Source organism: Manis javanica, chromosome 1 (genome assembly GCF_040802235.1).
Source record: "Manis javanica isolate MJ-LG chromosome 1, MJ_LKY, whole genome shotgun sequence".
Lineage (NCBI taxonomy): Eukaryota > Metazoa > Chordata > Mammalia > Pholidota > Manidae > Manis > Manis javanica.
Window position 1 is genome coordinate 16,639,818 of NC_133156.1, and position 25,906 is coordinate 16,665,723.

General features: G+C 41.7%; 1 protein-coding gene across 2 annotated transcripts in view; it reads left to right on the top strand.

The window, feature by feature from the left end:
- The first annotated feature begins 14,247 nt into the window (after positions 1-14,247).
- Positions 14,248-25,906, top strand: part of FRY (FRY microtubule binding protein) — a 379,810-nt gene continuing 368,151 nt past the window's right edge. For both annotated transcript variants that reach the window (XM_073228971.1, XM_073228977.1), the window contains exon 1: positions 14,248-14,919. The gene's annotated coding sequence lies outside the window, so the exon portion shown is untranslated. The remainder of the gene's footprint in view (positions 14,920-25,906) is intronic.

Sequence of the window (25,906 nt, forward strand, 5' to 3'; positions counted from 1 at the left end):
AATTCTTCCCCCTACACATACATACAAATGCTAAGAGCCCAAAATCTGAGTCCATTTAGTATAGGGGCAAATAATTCTGTATACCTTAGTTGGTACTGAAGAAATGTCTGTATCATGACCCAATTATTAGAATAAATGTCCCTAAGGACGATGCCTTATGAGTATAGCCTTCCACAGTTTACAAGGATTTTTTACATGAAAAACAATCTGTAAAGAAGTATTCAAGATCACACAAATTATTTTCAGCAGAACTGAAACTAAAATCCAGTTTTCTTGACTGCTAATGCAAGGCCTTTCCACTCTTTCAAGCTGTGTATAACCCTTTGTCACCAAGAAAAGATTAGACTAGTACCAGGGCACTGTAGAAGGGACAAAGTGAACAGAAACATCAACGGTTTTAGAAAGGACTCGTTTTAAACTTTAGGCTTTGGTGGATAAATGGTTGTTTGGAACAGTGCCTAACACATGGTAGGTGATCAGTAATTATATGTCAAATGAATGAAATGTGTGTGTCCTTGGCTTCCTGAAATCACAGTCCAGTTATCCAGAATGACCCAGGGGTTTTAGGTGGCTGAAGGGGTGCTACGCAGGACAGAGGGTGATGTGTTTATGTGTGTGTGGATATATCTATCTTCAGAAATTCCCCACCCCCATCATTATCCTTCCTTGCCATGTAATTGGACACAGAGCCACTTAAGGGAGTAATGATTGTCAATACATAAGAAAACCTACCCAGAGATAAGTCCTACCTAGAGGAGGACAGTGAGATTCATATAAGACTTTTCCAAAACTTTATTACCTACTAAGTAGAGCACCTTTCATGTAATAGTTGGTGAAACCAGACTGTCTTAAAAGGGAGGGCACGTGCGACACCCTCCCGCCTGATGCTAGAGCAACAAAGCCGTACAGAGCACGGAGGTGGGGGAGGGGAAGTAAGACCCTTGACTTTGATTCACTCACAAGAGGGAGAAAATTTGCCCAGAGAGTGGGACACAGAGAACAGACCTCAGATCTAGGCTCCGGAGAGACTTTCTGGGGGCTGAGCAGAAAGCAGTTTAATTTGCAGAATTTGCTCAGGCAAACAAGAGAAGGGATTCAAGAGAAAGAGTGTGGATCAAGCTCTAAACCCCTGAAACAAATACTGTTATCAGGTTGAAACACACTGGAGAATTCTGCATACTAGCCAAAACATATGCAATTTGTAGCAATGATGCTAGGCTCTTAGTAAGTCACCTGCAAAGCACATACAGGAGAGAAAAGGGTCTCTGCAGGGTCACAGCAGTAGTGAGGGGTTCTTGGTCTGTATCTGCCAACTACTGAATTAATATAATCTCGTTGAATTTAAAACTGGCTGAAGGATTTAAACATGAACACCAAAGAAACAAAATTCCATTAACTCAATGTAGTTTTGAATTAGTAGATACTGAAGATTCAGTGTAAGAGTTAAGGATTTTAGGATAGCCGTTAACAAAGGAGTCAACATCTTTCCTGGGGGTGGGCCGAGGAAGTAAATGGTAAGTGTCCTGGACTTCCACACTGGTGGAAGCTCTCCGCTCCAGCTACCCCGTCAACCCCAGTCACGTCTGGGATACAGGAGGCTCACTCCTGCACAGCTGTGGTGCTGAGAAAGCCACAAGTGGTGGTATGGTTCCTTTTTGTTTCAATGATGTAATTATTACTGCACAAACTAAATTATGGCAATATTAAAATAAACATAAGTAAAAATAAAATTACCCATAACCCCACCATTTTAATGTAATGACTCTTTCATTTGTTATTTTTTACCCTTTATATACGAATATATATGCTTTCTGTCATTGTAAACCCAGCATACCTACAATTGTGCTGTGCTGTTTTCCTTTTGAAAGACTGTAAAATTTTTTACCGGTACACAGTTTTCATAACTGCTATTTTTCTATGTAGAGATTGCACGATTTTCCACTGACTTAACTACTTTCCTGGTGTGAAATATTTTGGTTCTTTCCAATTTTGTTCATTCATTCAGGAAGCCCAAAGTACTTTTTATGTGCCCAGCACTCTACTAAACATTCGTTACCATTTCATTCATAAATGAAGGTAGCCTATGGTTCATTTACCAGACACTATGTTTTGGTTTGGTTTGGTTTCAGTGTTTTGGCCAGGATGAGAAAATGACCGTATAAGAAGAATGAATAGTTGATTTTCTTCCTGACTCTAACACCAATATGCTATAAAAAAAACTCAACTTTTCCACCTACCAGTGGGGATGGCAAATACCCACAATTTATTGGATAATAATAGAGATAAAATATTGTGGGAAGAGGGCTATGTGAGAGCTAGTAAATTAAACTTCAGTTCTTGCTTTCCCTCTAAATATTTGTACTACGTCTCATGCCTTTTCTGGAAATCAGGACATTGGACTGCATAATATTCGAGGTTTCCCTACCGTTTTCCCTGCCTATGTTGTAAGATTATTATTATAACAGAAATGTGCCGAGCACTAGGAAAGGAAGGCACTATGCTGTTATGTATTACCAAATACACATTTTGGAAAGGCCCCCAAATCTTGGTTTGGGTAAAATTTATTCCTTAAGAAAACTGACGAGTACCAATACAGAAGTCAGCTGTCAGCTGTCTTCAGAGAGAGTTATTCTCTCTGAAAGAGTCACCATACTATAAAACTAATATAAAGAAAGAAGCCTCCATAATTTTGCAAACAATGGCTAAGTCACACAAAGTAAACGTAAGTGCTTGACTAGCCACATGTACAGGTTCTTTGTCATACCGGTTCTACCTGACCACCGCACAGGGCATGCCAACAGGAAAAACCACAAACAGAGTGCCGTTAGCACACATGGCAGATGCGAAGTGGTGGCGTGCAGGCATATCACCCTCCATCAGCTTAGGTAAGGTAACCTTTCCTTGGTCTTTGAAGACAGGCTTGAAATTTCCGCGCTGGACCTTGCTACCCAAAGTGTGGTCAGAGCACCAGCACCATTAGCAGCATCTGAGAATTAGTTAAAATTGCAGGATCTCGGACCCCACCTCAGACCTACTGAAGTGGAACCTGCATTTTCCAAGCTCCCCAGATGAGTACTAAGTGCGCGCACCCTGGAAGTGCTGCTAGGGGCACGCCAGTGATGTGATAGGACTTGTGCTCCTGACGATGGACTGACATGGCGCAGATCAAGCCTTCTCTTCTGACTCTGCTTTAACACTGGTGTAAGGCTTAGCTGAGACGATGATGTGAGATTTGCAGAATGTGGACTAGACTTTTCTATTACTATGTGGCCATAAGTAGTAAGCATTCCTTGAAGCTTCTAATTGCAGTTAAGGTCGCCAGAGATTTTTTTTTGGCAGCTAAGCAGAATGAGTCATGACCCCACCTCCTGTTTGTTCTCCGTGGTGGCTGCAGACAGATGTGCCCCCCACCCCCATGGCCCGCTAAGGAAGGACTTTTTGCCCCAGCTGCCGCCTTCAGCTATCAGCACCGTCAAGGATCACTTCATCTCCAGAATTCCTTGTCCGATGTCATGCTCTCCATGCAGCTGGCATCCAATGAGTGAGTGCGGTGGGGATCCAGCCATTGTGGCCCAGTGCAGCTCAACGCATGACAGCTCTGCCGGGTCACATCCCATCCTCCCCAGGGTGTCAGCTGTGGCTGCTGGTCTGCAACCCCGGTCACCTCCTCCTCTGCCTGACCTGCTTGCTCCTCTCCCTTCCACAGGCATTGATCCTGGGGTACATCCTTAATAAAGACCCCTGGGCACTATGTCTCAGTCTGTTTTTTTAGAAATACCAGCCTGTGACACTCCATGAAGGACGTATGAGGTGGCCATGCTCTTGGGTTGAAATAATCTACACTGGGTATTAAAAGACCTAGTTCAAGTCCCAGCTAGCCACAGAGAGGCAGTGTGACCTTGAACAAGCTCTTACTCTCTTTCAAAATGCAAACCGATGGCTCTTGATCTTAGGGCACCTGAAACATAAAAACCAACACGAGCAAACATTTTGTTTTGTTTTTATGAACTGGTCAATGGAAGGTCCATACCACTGATGGTCCTGGGAAGTGCTGACTACCCAGAAAGTCTGAAAACTGACATGAGCAACAGTCATTCACTTATTCAGTGAAATGAATGAAGTGGAAAATGGGAGCATAGGGACTGAGACAGATTTCACCAACGTCCACGTATTCCAGAATGATCTTTATGTCTGCCTTCCACTTGGGTGTAGTTAGAAGAGATTTTTTTTTCTTTCTCCTGTTCATCTGTGCAGTTAGCTGTGCTCCACATGATTACTTTATAGGCATGTGTTTTAAATCGGGCCAATTTTTGTTTTTTTCAAGTTTGTATCCTTTCACCAACCTTTCCCTATTTCTCCCATGCCCAGCCTTTGGCAACCACTTTTCTACTCTCTGTTTCTATGAGTTTGACTGTTTTTTTTTCTTTAGATTTCATATGTAAGTGATACCTACCATGCAGGATTTGTTTCTTTCTGGATTATTTCACTTAGCAAGGTCCCTCAAGGTCCATCCGTGTTATAAATGGCAGGATTTTCTTCCTCTTCATGGTTGAATAATATTCCATTATATATATTTTTATATCACATCAACTTTATCCATTCATCTATTGATGGAAATCTAGGTTTCCAAGTCTTGACTATCATGAACAATGCTGCAGTGAACAGGGATAGGTCACATCCCATCAGGTATCTCTTTGATGTCCTGTTTTTATTTCCTTTGGATAAATACCCAAAAGTGGGATTGATGGATCAAATGATAGTTCTATTTTTAACTTCTTGAGGAACCTAAAAACCATTCTCCATAGAGGCTGAACCAGTTTACATCCCACCACCAACACGCAGCATTCCCTTTTCTCCAAATCCTTTCCAACACTTGTTATTTCTTGTCTTTCTGATAGCATCCATTCTAACAGGTGTAAGACAATAGCTCCTTGTGGTCTTGACTTGAATTTCCTGATGTCCAGTGATGTTCAGCACCTTTCCAAGTAGCTACTGGCTATTTTCATGTCGTTTATTCAGTGTTCTGCCCAATCAGATTATTTTTTTTCTACTGTTGAATTGTATGAATTCTTTATGTATTTTGGATAATAACCCCTTACCAGATACGTGATTTGCAAATATTTTCTCCCATTCTGTAGATTGCCTTTTCATTTTGTTGATGATTTCCTCAGCCATACAGAGATTTTTTAGATTGACATGGCTCCCAGTTGTTTAGATTTGCTTTTGGTGTCAAATCCAAAAGAGTCATTGCCAAGGAACTTACCTCCTGTTTTCTTCTAGGTCAGTTTTGTCAATTTTGGTCAAATTTATTATCGTGAAACTTCACGCCTGAAGGACTTGTTCACTGAGTTGTCACTGTAGAAAGAAAACAACATCAAAATGCAAGAGTCAGAAAAATAAGAGCTATAACTTGAGTGTTTGCAAGATCAGCATGCTACTCACTTTTGCTTAATATCAGATTGCCAAAATTAATAATTAACTCTAAAAAAGAAGTAATTCGATTTTCCATAGTCCTGAGTAAATATTCAATTTTTAGAATATAGAGAATAAATTATGTGATTTTTAATGATCTTATACTTTTAGGATATGAGTATTCTTGTTCCAATTAAGAAACAGCATTTTAAGGAAAAATTCAATTGTGTCAATGCACCTAATGGATATGATAAAGTAAAGCCAGATTGCTGATTTGGTCTCTTTTTCTTAGTAAGTGACCCAGGAAAGAAAGGTTTAATTTCTTAGAATGTGAAGTAGAAATAGTTCCAAGTATTTGTCTATTAATCACATAGCTTAAATCCAAATGTATAATATGCATATATATTTATTTGATATTGTTTTTAAAATGAAGTACATTATTTCTCTGATCCAACAGCTATTATTGAATACTGCAGAGATGTCTGTTATTGTGTTTATAAACACAACTATAATGGTCTCTGAAATATGATTCAAGAATTAACAGCTAAAAGTATTTTAAATGCATACTTGGGTATTGTTTATCCAGGAATCATGCACATCTCTAGAAAAATCAAAGGTATACTCTATCAAAATAAAAACTATATTTTCAATTCAGTCTGTATAATTTGACTATGCACTAATAATACTTAGATTTAACCAACTCTGAAGATGAACTAAATGCTGTAAGAATATTAAACTTGAGTAGCTTAGCCATTGATGCTCTATAGTAGCTCACTAAGTCTAGGTAAATACATAACTACCAGAAATACTGACTAGCAAAGAAATGAATAAGGTAAAAGTTTACTATAAGTTTCTTTTACCTTAATGCTTATGAAAAAATAGAAAAAGGAGCAGTTATATTATTCATTAATTCAATATTATTATCCCCTAATTATATTAACACTTAATTAATTTTTCTAAGGTATGGTTGGAGAAATAGATGGCTTAATATCATAAAAATTAAACCAATCAATAATAATCATTAAACAATAAAGCAATATAATTTATAACATTTTTTTTGTTTTGTTTCAAAGTCCCTAAGCATTTTCAAATATGCTGGGGGTAAAGAGATACAAATACATTTTGCCTTAGAGGAGATTTGCAAATTTTCTTTCCATGATTATTTTTAGGGAAATTAAGACTATTTTTTGGAAAAAAATTAGTCTGTAATTATATATTATTTCAAGTTTTTAAAATTCATGCTCTGTGTCAAAAGATTATAATCAAACCAATCAACATATTAGTCTTATTCATAACAAATCGGACTACAGTTACTTTACCATTCATTATGATCTTTAGTTTTCAGTTGAATTTTAAAATTGGTTTTCTGTCTGAACCAAGAGGTATTGATAATTTTATTTTACTTTTAATTGTTCAACATTTCCAAATTCATCAGGATTATGTATTTTGTTGATTCTTTAGCACTTTAAAATCTATACATTAGGTATACTTTTCAGCACATGCCTGAAAATTATACATTTTTAACTTATGGTAGTTTTAGTAAACATTTCGTTGTAACCTCAAATTGGAAGCTTTAACTATAAAATACTTAGAGCCTCGTAGGTGTTGGTTTGAAAAAACAATTATAGAAACATAACTTAGAAATACATAGCGTAGAGAAAAGAATTAATGAAATACGTAACTATTTCACAAGAAATGCACAAGGCTTCATCTCTACAGGCAAAACTGATGACACATTGCCAGACCACCCTGGACAGGAAGGAGGGGCCTGGGCAAGAGAGAGGCTGAGAACAATGCTGCCAGGAGGTGCTGAGAATACCTGGGCTCACATACCTACGGACTTCCAACCCCTAAATCTCAACCCAGATGGGATTTCTCTTGCCCCTTGCCTAGTCGCATCCCTCAAGCTGCATTTCACATTTCTGTCTTCAAGGCAGCTGTTGAGTTTATCCTGATTTCCCTTCAACAAATTGTAAAGGGAGAGAAGCGTGCCGTTGGCTCTTTCCTGACTGTGCACACATGTAGAAGCGGTGCTGCCCTGATTTTCACCTCTCCAGGCCCTTGCTGCCGGTCAGTCTCACATGAGCACCCCTAGGCTGCACAGTCAACAAGTATCATCTGAGTTTATCAGCAGAGCTCCAGAGTTTGGTCTACCTATTTTTCAACATTCCAGAGGATTAATTTCTGTCAGCTCTTGTAATTCAACGAGTCTAGTTCGGCATCAGGCAGAGGGTATGAGAACACAGGGCTTCAGGAACCTACCTAGAGCTGAAAAACCTGCAGCTGCTTTGCACAAGATAACATATACGTGGTTCTTGCACGGGTCTCATGTCTTTTAACCTGATAAAAGCAGAACAGCGCTAGATGGGAATGAGAACTGAATCTGCAAAACTAGCCAAGGTGATTCAGATCTGCCAGAAAAAAATGCTTCACTCTGACTCCAAACCCATCCTGGGACAGTCCTGCCTGTCTTACATTATTATTGTCAGAGCTCCATTTCATATATATATGTATGAGATTTGAGCCATGGCTCTTATGTCCAGCAAAACTGGTTTTCAGGTAGAAAGAGCACAGAAAAACATTAGCAATATTCAAGAGATCAAAGAACATTGTTCTGTGAGCTCTTCTTAAAGAATCCTAGAGAACGAGGTTAAGATAACCAAAATGACAAGAGAGACATTGCCATGCAATTTATTGTGAATGTTAAATGTGTAGTTTTTTTTAAAAATAGGACTAAAACTAATGGTGTCTAAAAAAAGAGATAGTATAGTATTTAGAGGTTATATACTCCATCAGTAGAGATATACTACCTGTAAACAATTAGCAGGGGAAAGATGGGGAAAAGCACATGGAAAACATTCTAGCTGTTTCAGTAATCATGTTAGGGCAATGCTGTTAGTATTATTATTTTGTTGTGTGTTTATAAATAAAGCAAATAAATAACTAAGGGATATTGTAACTGTAATATCCTCAGTATTGGTCCTTGAGAATCAGAATTTTCAGTATGTAAGAAAGAAGATGTAGTTGTAATACAGAAGAAGTTAAGTAAAAGTCCTGTATTACTGTAGTCCAATTGTTAATACCAGTATGACACTCATAAGATGTTGATCCTTATTATGTATATAACATTCTATATATAATATGTGGAATACATATCCTGCTAACTCTGTCCACTGAAAATCCCTAGAAATAATAACCAACTCAATAGTGATGAACATTCCTAGGATACAGACTTTGATCTTTTGTTTCAAAAGAAACCAGATGAGCCTGGAGCATGTTTTCATAAAAATTAGGAAGGAACCCATCCAAGATCACTGACTCTTCTCACTAGGACTCAGCAATCAAACTCAAAACACTCTCTTTGGTCAAAGATGACACAATTTGAGCTTCAAGAACAGTAATTACAATGGATTGAAACCTATTGTGTAGTAAAAAATTAACCTTACCTAAGAGAGACCTGGTCTTTGCCCTCATCTCCTGGAAAGTGATTTCTAGTCCCATGGAATGTCCTGCCTGATAAGAGTCTTTGTTTATTTGGGAGCCTTGGGCCACACAAGATAGTCTAATAATGTGCCTTATGGTTGGGGCTGCGAGCCACGCAGTGTCAGCTCGACCTCTGGGGGCCTGGAGGCTAAGGCTAGCTTTGCAAGTGGTCTGTGTGAACAAGTCCCAATAATAACTCCAGACACCAAAGCTCTGGTGCCCTTCCCTGATTGGCATTACTTGGAGCAAATTATTGCTTATTTTTGTTGGGAGAAGTTAGCTCTGTCCAGGACTCCACTGGGAGAGGACATACAGATCTACATGTGGAACTTTTCTGGATTCTGACCTATCTGATTCTTTCCTTGGCTGATTTAATCTGGATCCTTTCAAAGTAATGCACCGTAACTGTGAGTATAACAACTTTCAGTGAGTTCAATTTAAGTAAAGATATTCTTCCAGCTACAAATGTATATAATTGTCTTACATTTTTCGCTCTTTGTATAGAAGTACATTCTAAAAGACATAAGCAAATATCTTTTGAAGTTCATACACTGCATTAGTGAGAATACAACCTAAGATGCTATAATATGGACACTCAAAACAGTGGCTGAAATAAAATCAGAGTTTATTTCTCTTTAATGTACAATGTAGAGAGAGATGGGTGGCTTTTCTTCATGAGGCCACTGAAGGACTCACTATATTGTTCCACCTTCCCCTGAGTGTTGTTCTCACTGTTTGGCCGAATTTCCTCCCCACTACCTGTCTGTAGAAAGGGAAGGAGGAAATAGCGGGAGGCCATCTAGAGGTGGCACACATTATTCCTGCTCTGTATGCTGTTGCGAGGAACCTAGTCATATGGCTACGTCCAGCCATGTGGAGTCTAACTAGGTCACTATGCCTACAACTATTACTCAGGGGTTATTTTAATGAAAATTAGATGAGGAGAACAGATATTGGAGATCAATTACCAGTCTCTGTTACCTGTACATTAATCTAATAATATCTGACCTATCTGTATAACCTGGGGGATCCCAGAGAGTTAATCTGACATGATTTATTCTTCAGTAATATCTGCTGGAATCTGGTGGTCATTACGTCCTCTTAGGTGCTCATACCAAGGCTTTTAAAAACCTGGTCCAGACCCTCAGTCAGAATCCTGATCAAGTTCAGTCGTCTTACATTGCGGAAATGACTTCTTTCTGTTTAGGAAAATTGGATTTGAATTGTTCCCTTTCCTGTCTTCCTGACATACTCTCACACCTCGGAGTTCTTCATAGATTAACACGTTGGTAACTTCATTCTAAGCCACTCCCAATGGTGTGAAATAAAATTCTTGCAAGGCAAGAGACAGAAAAAGAAAAAAAGGGAAGTGGAACCACCTCAACAAGTCTAGAAAGCAGGCAAAAACAGAGTGAAGAAATAAAAAAGGAAAATTGAAGTTCATTTTTGAAAGAAGTTTAGCTACATCAAGAAAATGCTTCAGGTCATTTATTAAATGGATGGAAACGATGCTACTATCAGTGTCCTTTACATATGCATCCTTGGGTTTTGCTTTCTTTTATTTTATTATCATTGAAGGTAACTAGAATTGCAAACATCAGCTTCTCTGAATGATCTCTATGAAGTCTCCCAGAAGAAAGGCAAGGGCTGTAATCTTAAGTTTTTGGATGTCTTCCCAGTTAAATGTCAAAACAGTAGCTTCCCTTGTGATAACTATTCTTCTTTACTCTATTGAAAAGCCTCTGTAGTGCTTTATTCTGAATAATTATATATCACGCTTGACTTTCCTTTCACATAATATGAAAATTTTTGTTTTCTTTTCTCTATGGTAACAGCTGAGTTACTTCAAGTCTGTTCCTTTTCTCTCTTAAATATGCATCTATTTTCTGGACATGGGGGTAGGGAATCTGCAAATACAAAAAGCCAAAGAAAGTATAAGCAGTTGAGATGAACAGACACGTGTATCCGCTCCATATTTCATCCACATCAAATCAGATTGCCTTTTTCTGAAACCATATATATATTCACACCCTGGGACTTTCCGGGTGCGGTTTACCCCACACCTTGCTTCCCTCATTCTCAGGCTGCTGCTCCTCTTTCATCCTTCACTGTCAGCCCAGGCCACCTCCATCTGCAGGCCTTCTCTGATCCAGACAGCATCAGGTGTTCTTGTCTTTGCTAGGGGATGGTTCCCCACTATTAACTCTTCTAGAGTAGGCAATTGTAGCCTATCTTTGATGTTTTTTAAAAGTCCTTCATAATTTTACATTGATGATACTTACAAAATTGTTCTTTTTCATCAGGTTATCTGCTTTTGTAATCCTTATCTGCTGGGGTCCTTCTTTTCCTGAAATTTCGCCATAAGGTAAGTTCATTTTCCTAGAAGAGTCAGGAACCCCAGGCCAGCTGATTGAAAACACCAGGGGCTGGTAGACAGCTCAGCAGGGAAACATTTTGGTGGTTGCTCTAGTCCTATCTTTGGTTGCCTTTTTTATCCAAAAAGCAGGTCCCATAAGTACCCTAATGGGCAGTTGATCACTGTTCCAGTAACTCTCCACTGGAGAGTTACAGATTATTTTATTCTGAGTATATTTAGAAAACTGTCATGTTCATCTGCTTGGACTTTTTTTAAAATTAAGGTATCATTGACATACAGTCTTATGAAGGTTTCACAGGAGCAACATTCTAGTTGCTACATTCCCCTCCATCATCAAGTCCCCCCCACATGCCCCATTGCAGTCACTGTCCATCAGTGTAGTAAGATGCTGTAGACTCACTACTTGTCTTCTCTGCTGTACTCCCTTCCCCGTGCCCCTCCTATATTATGTGTGCTAATCATTATCTGCTTTGACTTTTATCAGTAAAGAATACTTTATTCAGGGATCTATGTGGCTGGTGTTGATGAGATTTGATAACAGTCACAAAGTAGCTGGTTTATTTTCATTATCTCATTTCTTCCAATCCTTAAAAAGTCCCTGGGGAGGGACAACATCTGTTTCAGCAAGAAGAACGGCCACAGGCTTCTTGTTGGTTTTCTCCAAACTCCAGACTCCAGGGATATCAGCACCTGCCCACCCCCCTTTTTTTGGCTTCCCTAGATTTCTACACAAATTTTATGGAAAAGAGAATTGTAATGTGGAGGTGTTAATTAGGTATCAGAGTACTGTGAAAGATGAAAATGAACCCCAAAGAAAGGATTGAAAAGGGAAAAGGAAAGAAACAAGGACAGTATAGAAAAGATTTCAAAGACCTTTAAAACCACTAGTAAATTATCTCCTTGGAAATTAAAAATTCTATAATTAATATCAAAATTATCCTGCTCTCAAGTACTGAGTTTATTTACTGTTAAAATATTCATATTGTGCCTTCCTAGATTGAGAGTAACTTTTAAATTGCAGGCATTTAGATTTAGAGTTGAATTCACAGTTTATTAAAGTGTGGAATGTAATTCCCTAATGTTCTTGCAACTATGTCTCAAAGCTCTAGAGGGTACATACTATGTGGGTAAGCTAATATCCAAACTTTATAATGTATGTCAGCATTATAAACAATTAGCATGTAAAAAATGACTCCCTTTTTGGTAATAAAACAACACTGAACATTTAACAAACATTCATTGAGGGACTCGTGGGTCCCAGGTCTGAGGGTGGGAAGGAGGTTAGGGTTAGGATGGATGGGAATGCAAGAAGGGTCTGGGCAGGTAAGGAAATCAACAAAGCACAGTATCTGCTTTCAAAAGGTGTTCACAGTCCGATGAGGGATGGCAGGGAAGGTGGAGGAAAGTGAGAATGCCACTGGTGTGCTGGCAACTGTACTGGATACTGACGATGCAAATAGGTAGCCTTCAGGTTTCAAATTGCAGAGCCACTTTTACGTGTGTGTGTGTGTGTGTGTGTGTGTGTGTGTGTGTGTGTGGTGTGTGCATTCATATTCACCAAAAGGTAAGTTCATTTTCTTAGAACAGCCAGAATACACACACACACACACACACACACACACACACACACACACACGCACACACACATGTATATAAAAGCCAGATTCCACGATTTTACTACAATGACCCAACCTGAGATGATCAGTGGCTGTGTTTTGTTTTTTTTTTAACTTAGGGCCTAATAATATTTCTACTTTCCAATCTAAAGGTAGATCGATTCCACATATAAAAACATTTTTCATTTGCTGCTGCTTAGAAAGCTTTTTTAGCTCAAGAGTTCTTTGCACTTCTAAGGAAGCTTCACAACTGGAAAGGTTGATAACGTCAAGAACATGCGACTCATAGCCAGGAAACAGAATTTCATTTCAGCTCCATCACTCAGAAACTAGAAGGCCCTGAGCACATCGCCTCCCCTCTCCAGCTTCAGAGGAGAGAATGCACAGAGCACTTTGTGTACTATAGGGGCAGAAACATAGGTCCGTGCATGATACCATTGTTCCCTCATGAAATGATGAAGGTGGTTTACATTAAGTCTATTCACCAAAAGCACGCACTCCACAGGCGTAGGAAAGACCCAGAGCAATTCAAATGTTCACTTCCTGATTAGGCTGCTAATACTGAACTGAACTCTAATTCAAGTGGTACTTTGCTGTGTGAGTAAACTGTCCAGCGTCCCTTCCCTGCACACCTCTCACACTCGGCCACATTAGCCTTTAGTAAGATACAACGCACTCTAGGTCTTCCTTGACTGTGCAAAGCTCCTTCCCTGCTCTGGACCCAAAATCTGGCGCATTGCTAACCTCCGTAGAGTTAACACTTAACATATTGCACTATAATGACTGCCCCCTCAATAGTCTGGGAACTCCTTGAAGATGGAGATCATACATTATTAATCTCTGTACCCCAATCGGAGTACCTGGTAGAGATGGACGTGGTTTATTGCATGCATTGGTGGGTGCGCGCATATAAGCCATCATTCCTGCCCACAAAGAACAGAACTGTGACGTACACCAACTGGGTGCTTTTGTGAGTTTTCCCAAAGTGCTATCAACATATTTAATAACAGCTTTATTGAGATACAGCTCACATTCTCCACTAAAATTGTACAATTCAGAGGTTTTTACTATATTCAGAATTGTGCATCCATCACCACTGTCCGATTGCAGTGCATTCTCATTACCCTAAAAAGCAGCCCCTACCCGTTAACAGCCACTCCCCATTTCCCTCCAGCCCCTGGCAACCACTGATTTTTCTGTCTTTACGGATTTTTAATTAATTTCTTCTTAGGCAATAGACATAGCATCAAATATCAGAATGCATCTCTTCTCATGATTGAAAAGAAATAAAATCTGAAGCAGCTTTGACTTAGTAGCAGAGTCAATCTCCTTCCTCTGTGACCTTGGGCTAGTTGAACTGGTTTTTATTTCTTCCCATGACGAAGTTTAGACGGGGAATGAGGGCACCTTCAGGTTACAAAACAAACCAGCAAAAACACACAAGAAACCCCTCTGGCTGTAATTGCAACAGTTCACCCTAGGTAGCCTTTGACGGGCTTCCTTAATCGATATCTTTAAATAATTAAGGTTTCTCAGCACCCTGCTGCAGCCTCTGCCCTCCCAGGGAGAGAAGGGCCCGAGAGAGGCTTCCATGTTCTGTTTTCCTCTGGGTCGTCTGTTTATTTCTGGGCGGGCAAAGGAGAGAAACTGCAGAACCCAGGAGCGCGCCGTGCCCCGCAGGAAGCCTCGCCCAGCCAGGGACCCCACCCTCCCGCCGCCCCGCGCGTCCCCGGGGCGGGAGGGCGGGGCTGTGGGCGGGGCCAGCCGCTCCGGCAGCCAATCCCGGCGGCGGCGCGTCCCGGGGGTCCGCGGCTCGCCGGGCGCGCAGGGGGCGGGGCTGCGCTTGACAGTGGCGGTCGTCGGGCAGCGGAGCCCGGGCGCGGCGAGCTGAGCGCAGCGCTGGGAGCGCGCGGTCCCCGCCGGATCCGGTCCTCGGCGCGGCGCGGTAGCCTCCCGCGGCGGCGGCGGCAGGGGTGTCCGGGCGCTGCTGCGGCTCTCGGCGGGCGCCGGCGTCCCGGCCTCTTCCTGAAGGTATCAGCCCCGCTCGTCCCCTCTCCCCGGGGCTCCGCGGGGCCCGCGGCGCGGCTCTGCGGGGCTCGAGGCTCCTGGAGCGAGTGGCGGGCTGGTGAGCGGGGCGGGTGGGGCTGGGCGGGGCCGCGCCGTCGGGCTGCCGGCCCCGCGAGGCGGAGGGTGGCGCCGGAGGGAAGCGGGTGCGGGAGGAGGGCGGTCTCCGGGCGGCAGCGGGCGGCATCCCCATCCTCCATCCTCCATCCTCCTCCTGCCTCCCGTGGTTTGCAAGAGGCTTTGCTCCAGGAGAAAGTTTGATACTTAGACTCGAGGAGCCAGACTCGAGGGTCCCCGCGGCCCGCACATCCGCTGCCGGGGACGCCCGGGTCCCGAGGATGGACATGCAGGAATCCTTAACCGCTTTGGGACCCGAGCAGCCTACTTGCCACGAACGCTTCCTTGAGGAAATTCCTCTGTGGGAACCCCTTTGGGGAGGTGGCTTTCCGGAGACAGAGCCTCCAGAGCCCCCACGCTGTGGCTTTTGCTTGAAAACAGTGCAGCGGGTCTGTCCCATGTCCTCGCCCCCTAGAATGGGAGCTGCAGTGGGTGCTATGCGTGCTCTAAGAGCTTCACATATTTCAAACGACCTTCTAATGAAAGATCCGGAAACACCAGTGTGTCCAAGGCGCCCGTAATTACTTCTGTCAAATCTTGGCTATTTTCTTACTGCCATGTGCTTCCAGTTTTCCCTGAGTGCTGGGCGGGTGCTGTGGGGCACAGGAAAGGGAGCAGAAGTTACGGCCCAGTTCTAAGGGGGAGAGGTGGCAACAATGAATACAGAACACAAGTACCCACTTGAAGATAGGAGAAAGTTTGAACCTTCAAAACAAGGTGGATTAGGTGGGAGTTATTTGCTTTACAAAACTTACTCTAATGCAGAGAAATACAGTCAGAATTGAGCGTTACACAAGATTGTAGGACCTCATCATCGGTTAGTAGCTCACAATAGAGGCAGTAACGAGTAGATATCACGGGATTGAAATGAACAAATATATATTGATCCTGTTTAATTCCAATGGGTCTGATACTTTTCAGATCACATGGATTCTGGCATTTGCTTTGTTCATTTCTTCTCTTCTCAAGACAAATTCATACCATAAGACAACTTTATAACACCAACTTTTGTGCCCTAAAAACACGCTCGGCTAAGGGCAATGTGCATTTTGTTCTGGTTCCTGTTATATACGCTATAGCAGGTGGTAATGTCACATCTGTAGGAACATTTGCATCATAAAGAGAAGGAAATGTCCTTAGTAGTGACACACGTGGTACCGAGCACATACTGTGTGCCAGATATACTGATGGGGGTGGGATTTCGACCTGGATCTCCTTGACCTGCTGATACTCTTTACCACTGTCCTATGCTGTCTCTCATCCCCTCTTGAGAGAGCGTTCCCTGTGTTATAGTAGGTAATCCAGATATGGCAATTTATACTATCTCTACTGGCTTCCTGGATCAGACCCCATTCTACAATATTCTCTTCCTCTGAGAACCTGACACTGCATGCCTGTGCCCAGCAGATATTCTGTTCACCAAAGAGTGACGTCAGGAACTCCCCAGACTCCAGCATGTGAAATCAGATGGAAACATAAACTTGTCCTTTCAGCCAAGTTGGTTCTGGAAGACAGGTAGCCGAGTGTTTCCTTCCTTGTCACTTCAGGAGCAGTCTCTACCCTCTCAGTCATCCAAGCCTGTTTTAGCTCTGTACGCACAATACACACCACCAGTTGGCAGCAACGCAACCTGGCAGTGTTCACATTGGCACACTTATCTTCCTGTACCAACTGTCAGAGAATTCCTGACACAGGCCAGCCTACTTTAAAAGGAAAACCTGAAACAAAGTTGCTGGAGAAGGCGGTGTTAAGTTGAGGAAATCCCTGGATTCTCCACTGGGGACCGGAAAGGAAATTACCAGAGGACCCTAGGAGCAGGAAGCAGGCCTTTTCCATGGTGTGAAATGCCATGCATTTGATAGTCTGTTGTCAATACTATTGAAGATATGTGTCCACCATATAGACACCCTTTTACCTCCTGTCCTGGTGATGGATGTGGCCACACACCTATGTCTGATTTGATACTTCCTTTTGCAGCCTTGCGGTTGTCACTTGGCTGAAGTGTCAAGAACTGATGTCAGAGTTGCGACACAGTATATTTGGAAGCTGGGCCTAAAAAAACCATGTCTGTACAATCTGCAGAGAAATCGTATCATTTCTCCTCCTTAGGGGTGTGTGTTGTTCTCATCCCCTGATATAGTTTTCAACTCTCTCTGGTTCCAAAATGATTTACAGTACCATGCCTAAAAAGAAATAGATGCATTTTTTTGAGCTGTGGCCATATGCTGCCTGGAAACATATCCCAGTAGCTGGCATTTTACTCATGTTACCCTAGTGCAGAGTCTCAAAGTCCTGTATGCATGCTTTGGGATTTCAAATGGACTTTCCTATCTAATTATTTCACTCCATGCCCTGTGGCAGTTGTCAGGTTTGAGTTTAGAATACAGCCCCGACACCTTCCCTCCAATATCTCTAAATTGCCAGAAACTGTAACAGCACTAATTAAAGCTGGGAAAAGAGAACATGAGATTTGCTCATAGTCACACACTTACACCAGAATGGAAGATGTACCAGAAACACTGCTGGGGATGAAGAGTGAAGCAGATGTCTTTAAAATGACTAGTTACCCAGAGAATTATACCAAACTATTGACATCACACAGTCTGCCTAAAGTTGGGTTCATGCAAATACCTCATTAACTTAAACTGGTCCAGTGTCAACAGATTTCCAGTCTGCATTCTATTCTGTTTATAAAACTTGACATTAATTGCATGCCATCTTTATTTCCATATTTCATCAAATCTAAAATACCATCAGTTTTAAGACACATTATTTGTGATCACACAAAAAGAAAGAAGATACTGCCTGTTATATTATGACATGCCACTTTAACAATGGTTTTCCATGACAGTGTGTGAGTTGGTCACACTTATCTTTTATTGCTTTCATGTTTCCTTCATTGCTTCCTGGGGTTTTGATACTTTTTCCTGCTGGTCCTTTCAGTTTCCTTGCTAAGAGTGTGATTGGCAGTGGGTTTGCATATATCTTATTAACAGACCATAGCTCAGATTCATCTGTGTGTCTTTCTTTCTTCAGTCTGGTAAAGCACTTGAATCTGTCTTTGCAAGGTAACAGGAAAATGCCAAAAAATAGACAGATGTGTTGTTTAGTAACATAACACGTGTACCCCACTGCTTTATTTCTGTGCCTTGGTGCATACAAAGTGACATCTTTCAGTTAAAATCACAGCCTAATCTTTTTGAAAACCATTTGAATGGCAATTAAACAGAACGTGTACAGTGCCAACAATGCCCATAATTTAGCAGAAGTGGCAACAAAATAAATAGCTGTGACCAAGTTTGTTCATGTGACAGAACAATGACAATTGTGCTGTGACTACTGTCATTTTGTCAGCAGTTTTAAGATACTGCCAATATTAAGACTCACCCTGATTTCAGAGAAGTTAAAATATGAAGAAAAAAGCCTTAGCTATGAGATCTGCTAGTCTGTGTCCTTAGTTTCCTGAACCCTAACCTGCCTACCTTCTTGCATGTGGTCATTCATTCATTCATTCATTCATTCACGTAGTCATTCATTTGGTTAGACTTCATGCTCCTGGAGAGCAAGGACTTCTTATCTTGTTCTCTACTATATGCCAACCACTAGAAGAGTCTAGAACACATAGTTAATCTGCTCAGTGAATGTCCATAGAATGAGTGAATGGAAGTCATTCTTCCATGGAGTGTCATAGGGACGCATCAAGGAGTTGACTGTTCTCCTGCTGGTCGGAAAACATTCTTATGATTATGAGATTGACAGAAATGCCAAACAGAAAAAGACTGAGGCCAGCATTTAAGTCTTTGATTTTATTTACAGATCCCTATTCAAAGTATTTCATGCTGTTACAAAACTAGTGCAGGGTAGAAGAAATTCCATTGTAACTTTTATTAATCTTTGATTACTGAAGGAATCTGTAACAACTTTTATCTTGGCCCTTTTGTATGATCCAAAATAAAAAATTGCTCGAATTTTATGCTTAGTTCAATTTCAGGTACTTGTCCCACTGTGTACTTAAACATAGCTGAGAGTTCATAGGTACGTACTGTTCCCGCCGTAGGCTGTTCTGACACAGACACTCAGTGCTGGTGACTTCAGATGCGCATCTCCAAGAAGACTTATGTGTATATGTATTTCAAGGCCTTGCCTATTGTCCACTTTTTAATCCCAAAAAGGGCATCTTGACATTTAGACAAAGAAAAAGACAAAAAAGGAAAAAGCTCGAGAGGCGGTACAGACCTCCATCTATCAGTGCCTCTGCCTCCTTACCGCCCCCTAGTCAAGCCGGCTGTACTTCTAGGCCAAGGACAGGAAGCTGGATGAAGACGCAGCAGAAGGAACGGCAGGGAGGCTCAGCTTAGCAGAATCTCTGCGTCAGTTCCGAGGAGCCGAGGTAATTAGCACGGCCCAGATAACCTCCAAGTCCGTGACTGTAAGACTGTATCTGCAAAGGCACCCAGACTCCAGTCCAGTGACATGTGTGACGTCTGAAACAAGTGCATAACCAACAAAGGTCACTCGTGAGTTCCTAAGATACATTCAGTCCGCCTGCTCAGGGTGAGAACATGATGTGGGCAGAGGGTCACCACAGCCTCTCCCCATGTGCCAAGGTAGCAGGTTCCATGACCAGACCCTGCAGACAGACCATAAGTTGATTCTTTCATACAGTATAAAACAATCATTAATCAAGTCCTTTGGTTATATGCCAAACAAACTTACGTATAATTACTTTTATGAAGTCCTGTTAAAGTGGGCCAAACAAATGACAAATGACAAAATTTAAAACTTGTTTTTACTGAACACAGAGGGTGGGATCAAAGAAAAACATAGTAATCTTAGCTGCCAATTCTGTGAGTACGTGGGGGTGTTTTAATGGTGCCCAGGATTTGTTTTAATCAGGTATGTTGAGATAGGCAGATGTAGAAATGACTGCCACAGTGGGATAACTGTATTATGCTCACAGTCCCCCAGAAGCAAGAGGCACAGAATGTCATGCAGGGTCACATCGGAAGCACTGGGGCCCATTGAGAAGCAGAGGAAGTAAGGGGAACTGTGGACAAGAGCCTCTCTCGTGGTTTCCACTGGAAGGAACAGGAGAGGCAGGACAAGCAGGCATAAGACCAGCTGGTATGAATAATTTCAGAAGGCTTTGGGGCATAGGGCTGCCCTCGTTGTCTGACCCCTGACCCCAGAATGATTACAGCAGGTGGCTAGTGCCCTACATGTGAGCGCCAATACAGGAGGTGGTTGGGAGCATGGACTCTGGATTGATTGGCTTGCTTAGGGAAGGCACTTTGGAAGACCAGTTGTTTGTCTGTAGGAATGGGCTCACCCTGGGAGAGGCAGCCCTGCCAGCGTCATCAAGGCCCCAAGACGTCAAAACATCACAATACAGAAAATAAAAGACAGTGAATACATGGAGATGAATGAATTCGGTCCATGTCCACATGGAGGATTCAGCCAAACGTGCTGAAATGCCTGGTGCTGGGCCTGACACACGGCCCTCTCATCCAGTAAACATTAATTAAATCTGATCGTGGCACCAGATGGTCCAGCCGTGCTCACAGTTAGTGTTTGCTGGGTACTGGGGTCAGGGGCTCAGTGTTCACCTCGAGAGAAAGAAAATATGAGAAACTGCACAGTACGGAAAAGATTCCCAGGGAAAAGATGAACCGCCCAGGTGAAAAGGAGGCGAGCACTTAAATCTGTAACACATAAGTGAGCCTTAAGCAAATACATCTTTAGCTGTAAGATCTTAAAACCTGTAAGGTCATTATGTTCCGGGTAAATCCTCATTCACTGTGGGTTTGGAGTATCAAGAAAGGCAGGAGGCATAAACATTAACAGGCAACTTTTAAAAAGGGCATCTCTCAGTGTAACGCTGGAGTTGCAAAATGAATTGTGTGCTGCAAGTGTGCTCTGGAGTAGACTTTTACATGTAAACTACTCAAAATAGCAATGAAACATACTTTTTTTCTTGACTGCCTGTCAGTACTGATCAGATGATCAGATGGTGCACGTGCACATAAAGGCCTGGTGCTGGAGGGAATCGTATGGATGCCATTAGCAGCATGCGGTGGTGACAAGCCTAGGTGCAGAATGTTTAAAATGTACCTTTATTTTCAGGATGCTGATGGAGGGCAGCGGTGAGTGGAGCGGACATGGGGTTAGACTCAAGACATTACTTTTAATGATGAATAGAAGGAATGAGTGATTGGAGAAGTGTTAGAACGGATGGCTAAGTAAGTTAAATGTGTTGCTGCTATCGTGACTTTTCTGTATGTGGCTGGTTAATGATTACAATGTCTTTCAAGTTCTATGACATTTTCTTGGGATCTTGACCATGCACGTGAAGAAGTAGTCATGAAAACATAAGCAGGTGGTCAGTCTCAAAAATCTCAGAGGGGTAATTTCTCCAGCGAGAAGTGAGATTGCTCTCTGTCTCCCATTCATTCCACTGTGTGACTTTGCACACATCTCCTTTGCATTGTGCAGGAGCCTGTCTGTGTTGATGGAAATGGTAGGAATGTTTTCACTGGAGCACAGCTGCTCCCCCATCGTGTTTCCAAACTGACATCGTAACTCCCTAATTAAAGTAGCAATATTAGCTTAAACTGGCCAGTAAAGCTTTTCTGCCTGGCTTATGTTGCTGACCTAGATTTGATGTTGGTCAGGACAGTCCTTGGGTCTATCCACACCGCTGAAGTGTGTCTGCCTTAATCCAATATATTTTATAGTCCAGTATTTGTGGCCTTTTAACCTCTGGTTCCATACACGAATTAAACCCATGTAAAAATGGAGTAGTTAGTCAAATGCAGTAATGTGCGGAAACATTTGAATTGTCCTAAAACTGTACTGAACAGTTGAATCTACATGAGTGCTGCATCTTGCTTTCAGATATTTCTCAAAATCATTGACAATCAGGAGTCCTTTGCTTCTTGGAGCCCCTCCTTGGCTTGGATACTTGCACATGAGATCCCAAAGTGGGAGGAACAGCCTTCCTGGGGCTGTTCTAGGTGTTTGCATTCTGTTTTAGCTTTAACCTTTACGCATTTGGGAATGGAAGGGAGAGAGGCATACTTTTGCAAACCTTTTGAGCCTTAGAGACTAGGAAAGGGCCTGCAAATGGTAGGAGTTTAATAAATATGTACTGAATTAGAATATATTGTTTGCCTGATTGACACAGGAATTTCCATCCTTCTTTGGCTCAAAGATTCTTATTAATTATGAATAAAAGTCTTTATATAATGCTTTATAATTTGATAGTTACATCACCTAGAATAAAAAGTCAAGAACATCAAAACTGAAATTTTAACAAAAAGAAGTCACAAAGATAAACATGCCTTCACAAATTTTTTTAAAAATCTGTTACAAATGACCATTATTAAAATTCTATGATACTGAATTTAAAATTAGAGTAAGAATAATAGTATATTCCAGATTTTGGTATAGATTATCTAATGAACTTAATTTGATACACACAAATAAGCAGTATAGCTTTGAGGAAATACCAGTTACTTAATGAAGCTTACTAAAGTATAGAATTAACAGTTTGAAGAAAAGAAAATAGAAAAACAGAAAAAGTAACATATTTTAGTCATAAACAAATACAGGGTTTCCTCACTATGCAAAAGTAGAGCATTTCTATGAAACCTTTTGTAAACAAGTATGACATAAAGCAAAGAACAATTACCATTTCATAAAAGCAAAAATCCCCTTCAGATTTCTGTCAGCTATTGACAATGGGTACTAATGCAGGTCTTTTGTAAAAGCAATTAATTTCAGATAAGCCATAATGTTACATGTTGGAAAGAAGATAAAGAAATATGATAATAATGGATACATGTCATTATACATTTGTCCAAATCCACAGAATGTACAATAAAATCCAGAGTGAACCATGAGATAAAATGTGTACATCACAGGTGGTGATATGTCACTGTAGGTTCATCATTGTAACAAAGGCACCGCTATAGTGGGGGAGGCTGATGATACGGGAGGCTGCGCATGTGTGGGGCAGGAGGCATATGGGAAATGTCTGTGCCTTCTCATCAATTTTGCTGTGAACCTTAAACTGCCTTAAAAAAAAAGTCTTAATAAAAAAGGAAAAGGAAGGGAGGGAGAAAGGGATGGGAAACAGGCAAAGTAATGCATGTATCCCAGGTCTGCAGGCAAAGAAGATTTTTCTGAATGTTTCTGTCATCGTACAAAAGACAGATGCACTCATATACAGAAAACGAAAAGCACCTAAGTAGTGAAATATACTGAAACAATTCTCAAAGGCAAAATGACAGAATGAGAAAGAACATGGCTAAGGAAAACCTATTGAAAATATGTAAGAAGTTGATATGGATATGAGGTTGATGGCAGGAGTAGTCAGATTCTAGTCCGTGGGGTTGAGGGAGATGAGCAGACATTTTGGACACTGAAATAGAAATGTTAGATCATTACATGATAGTTCCAGAACATAAAACATGCGTATTAATCGCCACCCCTTCAAGGGGCAGTTTATGCTTTTTGTAAAAATCAAAGCTGATCTGGAAAGTTGGAGTTCTGTGTCCAGTGACTTTTTTTTCATTTGTTGAACTAGTAAAACAAAAATAATGACAATAATCCTTCAATTGCTACTAGAGATGGTAAATCCTTAGAGACTTTTTTTCAGAAACCACTTGAGACACAATAGCATATCAGGATTCTCCTCCTTTGCTTAGATGTCTTTCCAAACAGTAGACAGAAATTCAGTAAGAGACCTCGATTCAGACATTCACAGACCCTAGTAGCACTTGAGACCAGGTTTCCGCCTTAGTTGTATCTCTTAAAAACACACTTATCCAGAAAACTGCTTATGGCTTTGAAATTTGGTCTCAATACAATCTTCCCTTCAGCATTATCCTCTTATTTCTGAGGGAACCGGAGTAGAGGCTCTGTGAGTATGGCACGGGAGTGGAGAGTGACTTTCCTGACTGTGAAAATGACCAGGGTAGAGGTTGGGAGACCCCTTGAGCAGTGGCTACATTATATTAGGTGTGATTTTGGGGGTGGAAAGAGCTCAGACTCAGAAAGTCTTGGACCCACCACCCCCTCATCCACAGGATAAGTGGACCAGTGCCCTTTGAAGGCTGTGCGGCTAGGACTAAGCTACAAGCTTTACGTCCTCTCCTTATTTAATCCCTACAGCAGCCCCCTGCACAGGAGATCTGTTATTATCTCTATTTTACAGGTTAGGAAACTGAAGAAAGAGGTTAGATGTTTTGCCCATGTCACTTCGGTGGCAGGTGAAGAAGTTGAAGGAAGATGCCTGCCTCAGTGTGGGACCCAGAACCATGCCTTTAAACCCCTGCATTGTACCCGATGGGGTTCACCTGACACCCCTGTCTCCTAGCTCCCTTGTTTGTAAAAGGGGTCCCTTCATTCTGCTGGGCAGTTTGCTGTGCATTTGCAGGAGAGCATTTGTAAAATATCTCCTGTGCTGATGGCCTGGTGCGGAGCAGTTGCCTATTGCTGCTGTGGCTTTTGTTTTTGGGAATGAGTGTGAGGTACTCATCTGGTGAAAGTCCTGGGTATTTTTTGCCTCTCGGGTTGAGCCCTGTCCTGTCCACTGCTATGGCAACCGCTGTATCAAGCTGTCCACCATTACACATCTACAGGAACTTCCCTACTAGGCTCTGGAAGTCCAGTCCAGAGCCCTCACTTCTCACCGGAGCTGTCTGTCTTACCCTACACAGAGTGTCAGCTGAGTGGGAAGCAGCTCAAGTAGAAACAGAACCCCTTTAAAAGGGGGTGGAGGACGCAGAGCAGCATTATTCTCTGCAGGAGTCTGCAGCCACTCAGCAAAGCAGTGGGACCAAATCCACCCACACCTAGCACTCCGGTGCCGAGAACTGGGGAACTGTCATCTTCATTTGCTATCCTTTGAGTCCTAGATATGCTATCTTCTTGAATAAGAATAAAACCATAGGCAACCTGTAGTTTACTCCAGAAGCAATAACTAGATAGAAAGAAGGCTTTTAATTAGAGGTTCCATAAGGTCTTAAGTAGTTAGCAGACCTTAAACATTCGTGTCAATACATTGTAGCTAGTGAAACCTACATTGTATTCCCGCAATTCTTTGACAAGATCCTCAGGCATCCACTTAGGAGTTTTTAGAAATCAATTATGAAAGTGCTCTTATAATTTCACAGGTCCAGCACCATGGGCATGTGACACCTGATTAATACATTTTAAAATATATTTAATGTACCTTAAATACATTATCATGCAAGTAATGTATTCAATATTGAAAAAATTTTAATTTAGTTGAGCCAGTAGAAGAAAATAGAAACGATTCATGATTCTACCTCCTAAATATAATCACTGTTTGCATTTTGCATGTTTCCTCTCATATTTTTTTCACATATAGATACCATGTTTGTAACAATTGAATCATTTACTCTGCTATTTTATAAGCTGCTTTTTTCATATAGCACAATTTATCCTGAATGTCTTTCCATGAGAGCAAATCATTACATAGATTTTTAGACAAATTGAAAATCATCAGACCTTGGTCCTTGTGTTTGGAGACACTAGGAGAGCCTCCACCCAGCCCTGGGCTGAGGACTTTTGTCCGTCTGTTCAGGACACGCCCCTACCTGGTGGAGTTTCCAAGTAGCCTGAGCTTGAGTTGGTCTCACTTGTGAAGTGAGAGCTGTACGCCTGACCCCCTATCTCTTCCCGGTACTGGGACTCAGCATCATGACCTTCCCAGTGTTGTCATAGTCTTCCCAGAGTTCGCAGAGTCATCCATGGCTCTGACATGGAAGAGCAGGTGAGCTTTTCTGCCTTCATCCTCTGATAGAGGAAC